Genomic DNA, 15407 nt, shown 5'->3' on the forward strand with positions numbered 1-15407 from the left:
AAACGGGACCCTATTACTAAGACTTCGCTGTCCGTCCGTCCGTCCGTCTGTCTGTCACCAGGCTGTATCTCAAGAACCGTGATAGCTAGACAGTTGAAATTTTCACAGATGATGTATTTCTGTTGCCGCTATAACAACAAATACTAAAAACAGAATAAAATAAACATTTAAATGGGGCTCCCATACAGCAAACGTGATTTTTGACCAAAGTTAAGCAACGTCGGACGTGGTCAGTATACTTGGATGGGTGACCGTTTTCTTTTTGCATTTATTCCGTTTTTTTTTTTGCTTTATGGTACGGAACCCTTCGTGCGCGAGTCCGACTCGCACTTGCCCGGTTTTTTTAGCATTAGAAAGAACTCCACAGAAGCAAGCGTGCAGTTTTTATCAGGCTCGTTAATTGTTAATAATTATTGAATTATCTAATTTAGCATGGTCAATACATATAATTTACTTCAAATTGTTACCGCTAAAAGTGCCATATTTAGAACCACAAGCGAACTTCTGCGAACTTCTTTCTAATGCTAAAAAAACGGACTGTATCTAATGTTATTTTGTAAACTGTACGGCCACCCCTGTGTGTTAGAACGAGACTTCGGCTTGTAAATTGTAACTTTATAAAATAGGCCACTGAAATAGTATTCTCTTCGAAGACCACAAAAATATACGACACGCTCTTATGACTCTACAAATAAGATCGTGTCAGATATCAATCAATCAAACTTTTATATAGTATTTTACATGTCAACACATTATTTCTATTACAACACACATTATTATATTTGCGGCCATTATTTTGCGGCCTTCATTATGTAAGTCTCAACTGTGTGATTCTGGAGAAACGCACAGTTGAGGATTGCCAACCATTAAAATTGGTGAAGATGAAATAACGTCCGGCGGACTGTTAATCAGTGGGCCCCTAAATTGGAAGTATGTCAGCTGGACAAGCATGGCCGTTGCCTCGAGTTTTTGGAAAGTGCGGCGGCAAGGACGAACTTTCTACTTGCTTGAACTAAAACAAGGTAATCCTGTTTATTACCTATAATACCTATAGACCTGGGATGTTGCGGATGCAGATTTTTTGACATCCGGATCCGGATGCGGATATTTAAAACCGGTATGTTAGGTTCATCAAGAAATGTATGTACATAATTATCGCGTTGCACTAAAATGCTTAGTAGGTTAAAAAATGCATGTTTACCGTGAAAACAGGATTTAGATGGTTTTTAGGGTTCCGTACCCAAAGGGTAAAACGGGACCCTATTACTAAGACTTCGCTGTCCGTCCGTCCGTCCGTCTGTCACCAGGCTGTATCTCACGAACCGTGATAGTGATGATGTATTTCTGTTGCCGCTATAACAACAAATACTAAAAACAGAATAAAATAAAGATTTAAATGGGGCTCCCATACAACAAACGTGATTTTTGACCAAAGTTAAGCAACGTCGGGAGTGGTCAGTACTTGGATGGGTGACCGTTTTTTTTTGCTTTTTTGTTTTTTTTTTTTTGCATTGTGGTACGGAACCCTTCGTGCGCGAGTCCGACTCGCACTTGCCCGGTTTTTTATAGAGTTGTTTTCCCCTGGACAACTAACCGTAACCATGGCAACGAGTGACGCTAAAAAGTCGAATCGCCCAAATCCATTCTTTAAGTTGTACGGCTTTCTATTACACCTTACTACGTATATTAGAACTAAAACGGGATGTACACTCGTTTCCCTAACATAAGTGTCCACTTTTCTTTACAATTAGTATGGCAACTTGGGTACTTCAGTTGGAGCACCGACCGTACCTAACTACATATCACAGGCACAAATAAGCGGTACCTTTACCTAGTGAAATTACCTGTAATGGCTGTAATACCTAGATCCATACCTAGGGCTGTCACACAAAAATATGGAAGGTAGCGGCGGCGGAGCGTCTAATATATTGTAGAACTCACTGACGCGCCGCCATCGCCACCAGAGCGGCTACCGCGAAAACCGAAATTCGCAAATTGCGGGGATCGTTCTCTTTTACTCCAATGAAGGCGTAATTAGAGTGACAGAGAAAAATCCCCGCAATTAACGATTTTCGGTATTGGCGGTAGCCCTACAGGTGTGGCTCACTCCGCGATTTCGTCGCTTTGCTACAGGTAGCTAAAAGTACATCCGTTCCACACCAATTTTGGTGGCTAGCCATAAGCCGCGCGTGGAGCTGTCGCCACCTAGCGGCCATATCTGTCCTGATCGTAACAGACGCGTTTTGTTAGAGTGAGTCTTCTGTACCTAGTACTATTATTTATTCTGTGCCGCCACTGTCAGCCCTACACCTATAGCGGGCACATCACGGTTCGATGGATTCTCGACACCGGATGCCAGTGATTGGCACTATTTTAACGACCGCTAGTTTGATTTGTCTTGACGTAAAGGTTTTATTGTCCCGTTGTGCTTTTACTGTGGATATGGAGGTGTGATGTTATGTTTGCGCCAGCGTAAACTCGCAATGCATCTCATCTCCCTCGTACTGACGTTGGTGCAAGCGAGATGCACTGTGTTTGAGTTGACACACGGCCCTATTCTAACTTTAAGATACGTCAATTAATAGATTTACAAACGATATGGATTAGATATGTCAGTGTCAAATGTGACGTTTCTTCAAACAATTAAGTCACTTTTGACACTGACACTTCTAATCCATATCGTTTCTAGATCTATTAATTGACGTATCTTAAAGTTCGAATACGGCAGACACTGCAGACAGTCGCTAGCGTTCAAGGCCGCGTCAAACTCAGGGTACAGGTGACAGACGGATTTCAAAATGTAACACTACCTTTAACATCTCACCAACCATCACCGACATATATTAGAGCGGCCAAAGTGCTCAAAAATATCTGAACAAGCGTTAAACGCCTTGACAATAGAAGCGTGTGGCGAAATGGTGCCACTGGACTAGCCATAATTTTAAAAGAATGAAATGAGCTTTTAACATCTAGGTCAATTAAAAAAGTACCGTTGTCTGTTATCGTTCAATCCATAACTATGTAAACATATCATATCTAAATCCGGTTCACATTTAACTAAAGCGTGCGAGTTAAAAAACAAAACACAAGTGGGCGAATCAACTTTTTGACTGACAGTTTTGAGTGTGACCGAAAATTCAGTTTTGAGTGTGACCCCATACGACGGAGGTCATTAGTTATTATGAATGATAAAATAAAACTCCTTATTTTTTGACGTGATAACGTCTTATAAATCGATTAACACCGGTAGCATGCACGAAAAAGTGTGACGTTGTGGACAGATATCCATGGTAACGTTACGGCAATTTTTATCAATGTTTTCTTATGACGTTATCACACAAAATTATCGTCCGTAAACCGTATTTACAGAATCCTACTTTTTGTTTGAAAGTCCCTATAGTTTTGTTGCTTATGTCTTTTGTCTAAAATCCAAATATTTCTGCTAACGGTAAAGACAAAGCACCGACATTCGACATCAGACCGCTTAGCCTACATGTTTATATTGTTTATCTTTCGAGTCAAATCGACCAAGCGCAGCAGGCCATCATTGATAGGCTAAGATTTGTTTACATAATTAATGACTTATTCGTGTAAAACGATCTAGTCGACCTACTTTAAGATATGTTGTTATGTAGATTTTTATATAGGTATAGTTCGTTTTTTTTAGCATTAGAAAAAAGATAGTTTTAATTGAAAAACACGTTTTAAAAATAAGTTATGGCAAATATTTAACAATTATGCATCTAATACGATCATTTATATTCTTCTGCTGTCATAAGTAGTAATAACTACTTACAGATTTAAAAAAAGCGTTTTTCAATTAAAAGACATGTCAAAATCGTTATAATGCTAAAAAACGAACTATAGGTGGGCATTTTTATTTAAAAGTGTAGGTACCTACCATTTACTTTTCCTGTCCATTTACGTCCACAGTGTACAGGAAATATGGCAAATTCCTATCCAATAATCTTTGAACCCGAATGATAATATTTATTTACAATATATAACAAACATTATAACTCTAGCGAAGCCGCGAACAAAGCAGAATAATATTCCCAACGGATATGACTCTTGACCACATTTAAATAAGGTTCAAAATATAAGGCCTATACAAAATGACTGGATAATGATTTTGTTTAAACATGACTCACATGCGTATTCGAATTTTAGTTCTTCTTTGTGTTTCCAATATGATACCGATCAATCATTGTCAAGACTGCCAAGTCAAGTGACATTTCTACAACCAAAAACATCACTTTTGACACTGACAGAAGAAACATATCGGAAACAGATCGAATAACTAAAATTCGAATACGCCCGTGATATGAGTAACATAATAGTCTTTGTTCCATGAGCATTCGAAATGGAGCCGCATTGCGACGACTTAAGGTTTAAAATTGCATGAGCTACGAAGCCGTCATAATATTGTAACAAAGCACTTAATTACATAAGAATCAGCTGTGTTTGGCAAATATGTTTTAGAACACGAATGATAAATTGACAAAGCAACTTTTTGACCGACAGTTTTGAGAGTCTCTTGAGTTACTCAAAATGTCTCTGGAGTTACCAAGATATTGGGCTTCCAATACATAGTTACTGTTTACTAGGCTTGACAGTTGGGGCCTTGCATGTTTTAACATACCTACACCATAAACTGAAACAGAAAAAACATTTAAAGGAGAAATTTTACAACGAAGTTAAAGTTGTGGACAAAGTGTCGGTAAAAAAGTTGATTCGCCACAATCTACGACAAATAAGTTTATATACGTAGATGAAGTTTTATGAGAAGTTTTATTACAAGTCTTATTGATTACCTAGTGAAATTGTGTCCATTTTTAAACTAAAGGAAAAATTCACCGCCGAATTTGCTACCTTTATGGAACACCGAAGCGTGCGAATTTTTCCATTCCTTCCTTTTGTTTACGTTACACGCCTAGCGAGGCGTAGGTATAGCGAAATATACCGTAAGAATTTTCTAGCTTAGAAGGTAAGGGGACGGCCGCGTCTCCATACAAAAGTAGTCCATACCTATTATGCTTTCTGGATATTGACATTATGGAAATATTTTCACATTCATCATTACTACTCTATTACTCTGGATCTACAATATAAAAGCACAGTTCAAGCGAGAGAAAGAAAACTATGTAAGGTACCTAGATGGATGTAGTACTGTTTTGTGTACAACATAATAAGTTATTAACAAATTCATTTAATCTACATAATTGCTTTCCAAATGATAAACTATCATTAAGCTACTGATTGTTGTTAGATAAGGAAATGGCGTCACGAATCTGACAAATTGTTTTGTAGGTATTTAAATATTGACGTTTACTTTAAGACTAATTAATACAAATATCAATTAAATAATTATGTGCCATTATTTAAAAATATATGTTGGCAATTTAGATGAATTTGGTATGAAGATAGTTGGTAATCAACTTCACCGGAGGGTGAAGTTAATAGAAACAGTTTCTAGGAGGAGTCCTAGAAACTGTTTCTTGGTAACTCTAGAGACATTTTGAGTAACGCAAGAGATACTCAAAATTGTCGGTCATAAACTTGATTCGGCCATTTATCAGGCCAAGTGCGTGTCGGACCACAATAAAGTAAGACTAATTAGAATTCAAATATAGAAAACTAGCCGAACGAGACCCGTAAACACATTGTTGTAAGTTTTGGCGCGGCCGACAGGATCGTCAATTTTTTGGCCGAAACCGAACATTCGGCCAAAAATATTTTTTTTTGCCGAAACAGAAACATAAATTGGACTGTATTTAGATAAAAATAGAAGTCTATAAGATAATGAAACTTATAATTGTCGACCTCAACCTCCATATGTGTAAATTAAGGCCAATGCAATTTGAATGCATATTTATCATTATATATAAATACGCATCTAAATCCAGTAAACTGCATCTAGATTATACTTAATAATTCGCTTGCCCTTGTCCCGTTCACTTAGACTTAGGGGGATCTTCAGACTGTGATCAATTGATCATGCAACACACTGTTACTGTTTATAGTGTTTATGGAGCCAGTGGGCAGTAGTAAGATGGTCGGTTCAATCAAAACGGTATTTTTATTAGAGATGCCACGAATATTCGGCAACTATTCGGTATTCGGCCACTTTGCCGAATATTCGGTATTCGGCCGAATGTTGCCTACTATTCGGCCGAATACCGAATAAATAAATAATAAATAAATAAATATTATAGGACATTCTTACACAGATTGACTAAGTCCCACAGTAAGCTCAAGAAGGCTTGTGTTGTGGGTACTCAGACAACGATATATGTAATATACAAATACTTAAATACATAATATCTTTTGCAACTACCTAATAAAAAATAAGTTCAAAAACTAAAACCCGACTACTGCAAATCGCGCTCTAAAAAGTATGAAACAAGATAGAATTCTTATCTAAAATTATCAAGCAGGAAATATTATAAATGTTACCATTTTTTTAATATCAAATACAACGTAATATAATTTACTGAATTTTTTATATATTTACAGAGATTCAGAGGATCGCCGTGGTCGTATGCCACGATTATAAACTTAAAAGTAATGTGGCATACGACCACGGCTATCCTCTGAATCTCTGTAAATATATAAAAAAATCAGTAAATTATATTACGTTGTATTTTATATAAAAAAAATGGTAACATTTATAATATTTCCTGCTTGATAATTTTAGATAAGAATTCTATCTTGTTTCATACTTTTTAGAGCGCGATTTGCAGTAGTCGGGTTTTAGTTTTTCAACTTATTTTTTATTTAATTAATTTTGGGGTCATGATTTCGTTACTAACTTTTTGAAGTCACTTTATATTACTTTTGCGAGGGCGTCCTCAGTACAGAAATGCACGCAGAGCGCCGCCTATATCGGGCTACGTCCGACTCCTTTAGTGCCTATACTGCCTACGAGGCCGCCGATGGCGGCCGTCTTTGGAACGCGTACGTCGGGCTACGCCCGACTCTTTTAGTATGAGGGCGCCGAAGGCGCCCGGCTTTGGAACGCGTACGTCGGGTTACGCTCGACACTTTTAGTACCTATGAGGGCGCCGAAGGCGCCCGGCTTTGGAACGCGTGCGTCGGGCTACGCCCGACTCTTTTAGTATGAGGGCGCCGAAGGCGCCCGGCTTTGGAACGCGTATGTCGGGCTACGCCCGACTCTTTTAGTATGAGGGCGCCGAAGGCGCCCGGCTTTGGAACGCGTATGTCGGGCTACGCCCGACTCTTTTAGTATGGGGGCGCCGAAGGTGCCCGGCTTTAGAACGCGTACGTCGGGCTGCGCCCGACACTTTTAGTATGAGGGCGCCGAAGGCGCCCGACTTTGCAACGCGTACGTCGGGCACCGCCCGACTCTTTTAGTATGAGGGCGCCGAAGGCGCCCGGCTTTGGAACGCGTATGTCGGACTACGCCCGACTCTTTTAGTATGTGGGCGCCGAAGGCGCCCGGCTTTGGAACGCGTACGTCGGGCTAGGCCCGACACTTTTAGTATGTGGGCGCCGAAGGCGCCCGGCTTTGGAACGCGTACGTCGGGCTACGCCCGACACTTTTAGTACGAGGGCACCGAAGGCGCCCGGCTTCGGAACGCGTACGTATCTTGTAAAAAAATGGACTGTTTCATACATTTTGGCTGATCAGGACTTCTATACCTATTCACGTTATAAAATGTTGCAGGACATTAAAAAAAACACCATGTATAGCGGCCAAACAAATTTCTTTTGCAGAAACCTTCTTGTATCGCCGTAGTCGCGTAACACGCGGATAGAATCCAGAGCGCTTGTAGATTCATAGTTCGAATCACCTAACCGAAAATTTAATGTTTTATCTGGCGCATGCAAGCAAAGCCGGGTGCAAACGCTAACAATATTTATATATTTGAAATGTGCTAATTGAGCTCTTTCCAATGATGTATAACACATCATCATTACTTAATTTTAGTTTTTTGGTTCGTGACTTTATGACCTCTAGAGGGCGCAGTGTTCATTTTTTTTTTTTTTTTTTATTATGCATGGGTTTACTCATGGCCACAGACTAGCCGAGGCGTAGACGTGGCCTACGAAGGCGAAGGTGGAGGTTCATTTTTTTGTGACGCCATATAGCCTATAACCAGCGGACGATTAAGACGATTCGAATGACACATCGTTTATTAAATTATAATAAGTACTTTAGAAGTTATGAGGGAACAGATGAACATACATACATACATACCCACATACATACCGGTCAAAATCATAACCCTCCTTTTGCGTTGCCGTAGTCGGGTAAAAAGAAAAACTACTCAAAAAAATTACCAAAAAATAGGTACATTTTCATATTTAAAACGTATTCTTGGAAAGTAGTTAAATACAAAGACACGTTTTTGAGCATTTGTTGATTACAAAATATTTTATTTTTATCATGGGTCTGATTTGATTGACTCTAACTACATTCATTAATTCTGTTCAACATAAAAATATATCTTAGAAAACGTAGTGCTTTGTTGGCGAAAAGTTTTCAAAATAATTGTTACTCAAAAGGTTCGCATGTCATGCCGAATATTCGGTATTCGGCCGAGAGAGGGGCCGAATATTAGGTATTCGGTATTCGGCCAAGTTCACTATTCGGGGCATCTCTAATTTTTATAAATTATAAGTATACAATTTTGCCTTAGTCTTAATACCGCCAATCATATGTACTTTCTTGCATTGTTTTGTTTAATAAAGTTTAAAATAAGTTGTTTTCTACGGCACTATAGTTCAGAATGTCATCTCGCGCAACCAGGGAAAATCTTACAAAAGGCGATGTCACAATAACACTATAAGTCCATTGTTCTGCATCATAACAACAGTAAGCGACATTGAAAAGTCATGAACTTGGAATTTATTGCGCGATAATAGGTACAGTAATAAATAAATAAATACAAAATAAATATTATAGGAATATTTCAGAAATTTCGACATAGTCTAATGGCTTACCGTCCCGGGCAAATTACGGGCATCTTTCTCTGTCACTCTAATTACGCCTTCATTGGAGTAAAAGAGAAAGATCCCCGCAATTTGCGAATTTCGGTCTTCGCGGTAGCCCCTCTGACGCGCGCGGCTACTGTCCAATATCAACCTTCGTCCATTCATACAAGGTTCACAATAACGCACCGGACACGATACACGTGGCGTTTTTTTTTAAGGGTTAACTATTAGTTATTGCTTATGAAATTATGAATTATTACTATTTTATGTAAATTATCAAGTTATAAATGTAGGTACTTAATAAATTTTCATAATCATTAGTAAAAATCACAATGATAAAAAATTATCTATTTATCTATGATTTTAATTAATGAGTTTTGGGGAATGTAATAATAACACTAACCATAGTGGGTCTTATGTCCTTACAATAAAGTTTATATTTGTTAGACTGTGAACATTAAACGCACTATTATATCTGACCTTTAGACACAGTAAAAACGACACACGTGGCCCTATGGCAAGTGGCGATGTTACAACATAATTTATAATTTTTTATAATATTAAATTTTAAACTTATTTGCGTTTTGATCACATACATATTGTTATGTTTATTGAGCCTAAGACATCATAGCCATCAATTAAAAATAATTAATAATACTTAATCAAATAAAAATAGAAAGTCAACAAATTAAAAGTAAAAGATAATGCGAGACGACTATGCTAAGCTTTGGAGCGTAAACGATTGACATGTTGGCTAGGCAGCCAGTGATCCAGAAGTTAAAGCCAAGGGATCTATCTTCGGATGTGTGTGCGGATATAAGTATTAGGGTGTTGCATGTCCAACGAATGACAAAAACACATGTGTGGTGGGTGGTTTGAAATTGTGATGCTGATGTAGGTATCCCAAACGTTCGTTTACCGTTGCCTATGGGCACCTGCACACCAGAGCGGTTCTAAATGTGTTGCCACTGTTGCCAGCCTTTAACATGGGAGTACAGAGTACTTTATCAGTGTTGTACGGCTGCGTTCATGAGCCAGAAATGGTCTCGCCGGAAGATCAGCACTTCAGGTTTTTTATTTGTAGAAATTTCTGTTTAATTGTAGAAATAAGCATAAACAGAAGTGCAGTATTTTTTAAAGTAGGTATACTAGTTTAATATAGTGAAGTATATTATGTTATCTATGCTTACTGGCAGTTTTTTTTTTACTCTTTCCAAGTTTATTTTGAAATAAAATAGTAAGATAATTATTGAAAAATATGTTATATTATTAAGGGAATATATATAAAATACGAAATTATTTCGTGAAGGTTAAACTGAATACTTACCTATACCTAAATGAAATGAAATAAATAAAATGACATTCCGAATTGAAGCTGCTATTTAATTTATTTTTATTAAAATAAAATTAATGTTTATATCATATGGGACAAACACAGTATATGTTGATGAATATGATTTTATTTAGAAAATGTATAAGTATTATAATATCGAACCTAAGTCAGTAGTAATAATAACCACAACTATGAAATTGTTAACCACCAATTTTTGCTACACCCTTTCCAGGGTCCATGTATATAACATCTGTACTAGAGATGTGCGCCGATGGCAAAAACATCGGCGGCGGCGTCCGATGATTTTTTGACCGGCGGCGGCGGCGTGATCGGCGTGAAATCGGCGTGGCATAATTTTTGATACTGCATGAGAACGTGGCTGTAGAAACTCTATATTAAAGCTTTCTGAGTATGTACTAGGCTATCCAAAACATAATATGTGTGTTTTCTAAATTATTGCCGAAAACTATATCCCATCATGTCACTTGGCAACCATTTATTACCAATACCAACCTAACGGTTACCAATGGTATGTTTAAATAGGTATTAAAAGAAAAAGGATACTTTAAAACACTATATTTTAGGCAATATTTTTACTTACTTTATATGTTAAGTCTTAAATCTATAGGTATTGAGTTTTCCCAGCCGCTGTCCCCACACTTAGGATTTGTTACGATATAATGATGAGCTACACTTTACATTTGTCTGAACTGCCGGCCTAGCCAAGGTTACAATCGCTATCGCTTCGACAATGAAAAGCTTTATGTCTCTCTATCACTCTTCCATATTAGTGCGACAGTGACAGTTGCGTTTCGATCGCTACGTAGCGTGAGCGATTGGCATCTTGGCTACGCGGCCTGAAGTTTAACAGAAATGTATGTTAGAATAAAGATATCATCTTTTTCGAAAGTAAACGTCTCTGGCAGGTTGATTCGCTCAACAGAAATAACAGAATGTCTTTGAAATGTCCCGTTTTATGGAATATTAAGGTCTACTTTGTTTTCTTTACTGCTAGCTTAGTGTTGATACTTGGTGATTTAAGTGGGTTCCTATAAGTAGGTATAATTGTTTAGGTATAGCTCATTACGAAGCTTTAACCTGACTTTTATAATTTTGATTGAAATATTTATTATATTGTTAAGTAAAAGAAGCTGATAGTCACGATAATATGACTAAGATTTGATCGTGTGTAATTTTAAATGAAATTGTATAATATGTGACAAATAAATCAAATCATAATATCTATCATATGATGACCCTTATGCGTGTCACCAGCATCACACGAGAAATTATAAAATAAGCAATTATAATCGTGGTGACAGCTTGCTGGAGATTCTAAGAAGAAAATAGCAATTGTTTATGTCCTAGGTCCTAGGATATGAACCTGCTATTTTCTTGACTTTAGTTCACTGATTAAATTTACATTCAAGAAACTATAGATGTAAAACAAAATGCGTTCTACAAAAAAGCTGTGCGATAAAATATGAAATAATAACCTGAGATCCAGAAACTAGATCTTGTTTAAATTAACCCTAAATCGTTATCACGGCTAACACCGCAAAGACAACAATGATACTAATTTGGTTCACTGGCAAATAATAAGCGAAAAAGCATAAGGATCTTTAAATTCTCTGACACTATCTACTTACTACGCAACATGGAATAAGACACGATAGGTATCAAAATTTCCCACGCCGATTATACGCCGGTCAAATTTATCGGCGGCGGCGGCGTGGAAAAATCGTCGGCGGCGGCGGCGCGGCGGCGCGGCGCACATGTCTAATCTGTACTATGGTATGCAAATAAACCTGCTGCGTATACCTTGGACAGCTAGAAGAACTAACATCTCTATTTTGGAAGAACTCAGTATTACCACACGGCTCTCCGAAGCAGGCCATGAACGAAACCTTAGATTTTTCGGACACATTATGAGATCATCAATGCATGATATGGAGAAGTGTATCATCTTGGGGCGAATGAATGGTAAACGCGCTCAGAGTGGGGCTCGTAAGAGATGGTCTGACGCCATGAAGAAGGCGAGTGGCGGCAGCCTGCACCGTGCAGTTCACTTGGCTTATGACCGCAATCAGTGGGGACATGTTGCATGTGGTCGCGATCCTCAGCATTGAGGGAACGAGGAAGAAGAAGAAGATGCAAATAAAGATCTCTTATCTTATCTTATCTAGTTTTTCGTATCAGTTAAGATACCAACCGCCTGCAACATAGTTAGCATAGCAGTATTTTTAGACTAGACTGCCCGTTTCCCCCCTACAACTCCCATACTATACTTTCAACCCCCATTTCACACTCTTAGAGTATGTATTCCAGAATAAAACCATCCAATGTCCAATCTCTGGTTACTAACTATGTGCCAAATTTCATTCAAATCTGTTCAACCGTTTTTGCTTGATTGAGCTAAAAATTCAAACATTACAAACTTTGACATATGTACTACTAGCGACCCACCACGGAATCGCACGGGTTAACAAATTATACACATATACCTTCCTCAAGGATCACTCTAATTAATAGAAGAAAACCGCATGAAAATCCGTTCAGAAGTTTTTAGCTATCGCGAACATACAGACAGACGCGGCAGGGGACTTTGTTTTATAAGGTGTATTGATTTGTGTAGGATAAACAGCATAGAAACTTTATCGAGACAAGGATGTTTATTATACTGCATTTACGCAATGCGGTACTGCGTTCACGAGATCTACAAAACGCTTTATCAAGGACAACAATCTACTGATCATAAAATACCATCCGAAAACAGTAAAACCGCCGACTCACAAGTCTTCAAGGCAACCCTGTCTATATAAAACGATGTTATGGAAATTATATCTAAAATTAAACTATAATACTTACCGATAGCAACTACCTATATTAGATTACTCAGCTTGTTATTATTGCGGAATAACTCGCAATTGAAGTCTCCAACAAAGTCCAAAACAAACCAGGATCTAAAGGAAGTCTATATAATTTAATTCCGTCACTTAGTTCGTAACTGATACACGTGAAATAATTTAATTGCTTATTTCCAAATAAATCTTCACGGAACGTGCGTAAGCGGACCTCGAAACACGTCTATTGCGCAGAAAATAACAAAGGGCACTGCTGATTGACGTTTGCTTACTTGACAACAAACTTTCGTTCGGAAATATTTATGAAAATAAAAATGAGTAGAAGTTTTTAGTATATTTTATATTATTATTAGAACTATTGTGTTATATTACACCTCGAAATATTTTATTTCTCAATATGGTTTATTTTGTCTACTAAAAGTAGTTCAAGACTGTGATAGATCACAAGCAAATCAATGCTTGTTAGTTGCGTAAAACGGAACGCAATGAGGTATATCGCGAAAATTTTGCTGAGATTTATCTAATTTGTGCAAATTTTAATAGGCAGGTAATCTTTCTATATCAGAGTGTGCACAAACATATGTTTTCTTTCCAAATGAATGATTATTTGATGAGATTTTTGTCGTCAATTTCGTTTCGTGTAATCGTATTTTAAACAGCCCGCTTTATATTATTCACGCCCAGTTTGACGTCACATTACGGGGTTCTCGAACTACCTTACCGCACCCTACAGTGTTCAGTTGAAAAGGGTGTAAGTGCGAACATGAATATTTTAAAAGGCTTTATGCAGTTGTGTTAGTGATGGAATTTGTATGGCAAGATTAATAGTTTACAACGTTGCCACCAGGTAGCGGTGTAGGACTGAAACAAGACTTGCGCGGAATCCACCAATCACATTCCTGGAATTTTGACGCAATTTGCAAATGGCCGTGAGGAGGACCGTGCCCGGGATAAGGTGTATGAAAAGCTAATGGTGGTAGAGTCCGTGTTAAAAACTTGTGATTAATTCTTGATTCAGTGTGGTGTTGTTGTACAGATACAAAATGTGCCAAAAAGTGAGAATCCAGTCTTAATGGTGATATAGGAAGCGCCCTGAAACCGCTGGAGGGACGATCGAAGTTATATTGCTGACAGAAGGGTAAAAGTTCTTGTCTTATTTTACCAATTACTTCTACTGTTGGCTTGTAATAATGATGAATAAGTGTTTGTGCTTTATTTTTGTTTAATATTTATTTGTTTGAGTTGGGACCGCGGCGTTGATAAGTTTATCGGGCAAGTTTTATGGGGCACCGCCGGCCTGTACCTACAATTGGGTGAGCCATTTAATTTCTGTTCCGAACGCTATCATTGAGTCAATCTAGTTCCGTTTGCCGTGCATTAGGGTGCTTTCTAGTACATCGTAGACTAGGATGTCACGTATTCGTGAAAATCTAGGCGTGCATGTACGCGTACTATAGGTACATGCTTATAGAGTACAGAGGCACAGCCCCTGTTGCTAGTCAGACCATCGATTCTTATACATATCACCTCATTACTGCAAAATATGTTCACAAATAACTTTAAACAGCCACTATATGTGTCCAAGTGGTAGTTTAGGCGGATTATATTGACGTTTTGGGCGTATTTTAGACATTTTAGTGGTGTGTAAAATGTACGGAGTGGTCCAATATGTACCTGTCATATAGTGTGGAAATACGTTATGCTAGTTATGAGTAATTTTGTGGTTAACTTGGGTACTTTAAATGATGTGTTAATACTAAACATATATATCTTATTAAAACTCATTCTATCAACAACATAATACTGGTATATGCTAATAATACTATATGTGTGGTAATGATAATTCATGTTTCTAGTAGATGGCTAAAAAAAAGATAAATAAAATAAGTAGGTACCACAGTTTATAATTGATTATGGATGTAACTTACCATGAATTTTTCATTTGATGTTAATTGACATGTAATCATAGGATTGTCCCCCCTGATATTAAATGAATAGGTAGGAGGTCATCTTAGATAAGTGAAACATAGTTTATTTTGCTTGGCAAGGGAAACAGTATGAATCTTTCCTAAAAGTGGTTTACTTGCCAGGGCCGGACTTCCGCTTAGGCCCACAAAGCCCGGGCCTAGGGGCCCAGGCAACCTAACAATGGTTTTGAGATGGAGAATATCACCATAATACCAAGTACCTAGGAGCCTTAGGTCTCTAAATCGGGGCCTGTCTCTTGCCCCAATGTTTCATATACCCAATGT

At 37.8% G+C, this 15407-nt stretch overlaps 2 protein-coding genes across 4 annotated transcripts in view; one reads left to right on the top strand and one right to left on the bottom strand.

Annotated features, from left to right (window-relative positions):
• LOC134675472 (ATP-binding cassette sub-family D member 1) overlaps positions 1-13395 on the bottom strand; it is a 97535-nt gene extending 84140 nt beyond the window's left edge. The window contains exon 1 of the mRNA XM_063533741.1: positions 13160-13395. The gene's annotated coding sequence lies outside the window, so the exon portion shown is untranslated. The remainder of the gene's footprint in view (positions 1-13159) is intronic.
• Positions 13396-14053: 658 nt separating this feature from the next.
• The window catches only part of LOC134675438 (guanine nucleotide-binding protein G(I)/G(S)/G(T) subunit beta-1), a 34175-nt gene continuing 32821 nt past the window's right edge, over positions 14054-15407 (top strand). For all 3 annotated transcript variants that reach the window (XR_010099740.1, XR_010099739.1, XM_063533705.1), the window contains exon 1: positions 14054-14293. The gene's annotated coding sequence lies outside the window, so the exon portion shown is untranslated. The remainder of the gene's footprint in view (positions 14294-15407) is intronic.

This window comes from Cydia fagiglandana, chromosome 22 (genome assembly GCF_963556715.1).
Source record: "Cydia fagiglandana chromosome 22, ilCydFagi1.1, whole genome shotgun sequence".
Classification (NCBI taxonomy): Eukaryota; Metazoa; Arthropoda; class Insecta; order Lepidoptera; family Tortricidae; genus Cydia; species Cydia fagiglandana.